Source organism: Nannospalax galili, unplaced genomic scaffold (genome assembly GCF_000622305.1).
Source record: "Nannospalax galili isolate Female #2095 unplaced genomic scaffold, S.galili_v1.0 scaffold1569, whole genome shotgun sequence".
Classification (NCBI taxonomy): domain Eukaryota; kingdom Metazoa; phylum Chordata; class Mammalia; order Rodentia; family Spalacidae; genus Nannospalax; species Nannospalax galili.
The window spans coordinates 966,399-966,836 of record NW_008360051.1 but is presented as its reverse complement, the minus strand read 5'-3'; the positions used below and the strand labels follow the sequence as shown (position 1 = coordinate 966,836).

General features: G+C 66.7%; 1 protein-coding gene across 1 annotated transcript in view; it reads left to right on the top strand.

The window, feature by feature from the left end:
• Positions 1 to 220: 220 nt before the first annotated feature.
• Positions 221 to 438, top strand: part of Nsun6 (NOP2/Sun RNA methyltransferase 6) — a 47,892-nt gene continuing 47,674 nt past the window's right edge. The window contains exon 1 of the mRNA XM_008824124.3: positions 221 to 311. The gene's annotated coding sequence lies outside the window, so the exon portion shown is untranslated. The remainder of the gene's footprint in view (positions 312 to 438) is intronic.

The following is a 438-nucleotide window of genomic DNA, read 5'->3' as shown; positions in this document are numbered from 1 at the left end:
CTCTACTCGAGGTCCCGGACCCCCGCCAGCCTCGCGCTGACCCCGCGTCCTCCGCTCCACCCGGTTCCCCGCAGGCCGCCCGTAGTGCAGGGAGCCAGCTGGCCCTACAGGTCCTCGGCTCAGTCCCCATCCGACCGCATTACCGGAAGTGCCGCCCACGGCCCTCAGGACAGCCCTCGACTCGCGGGGGAGTGTGCGAACGCCGGAAGTGAGACAACCCGGAAGCGGCTTGCCGGGCCGAGATTCGGGGCGCGCGTTTGGAACTTCAAGTGGCAGCGTGAAAGCTACGGAGTCGGTGCCACTCTGCTCGGGTGTGTTAGTGACCGCAGATTCGTCACTGACCGCTTTTGGCTCTCTCACTGACCGCTTTTGGCTCTCTGCGCATCGCGATTGGTGCAGCCGCAGGGTGATCTCCCCAGCATCCCCCTAGCACCTCCC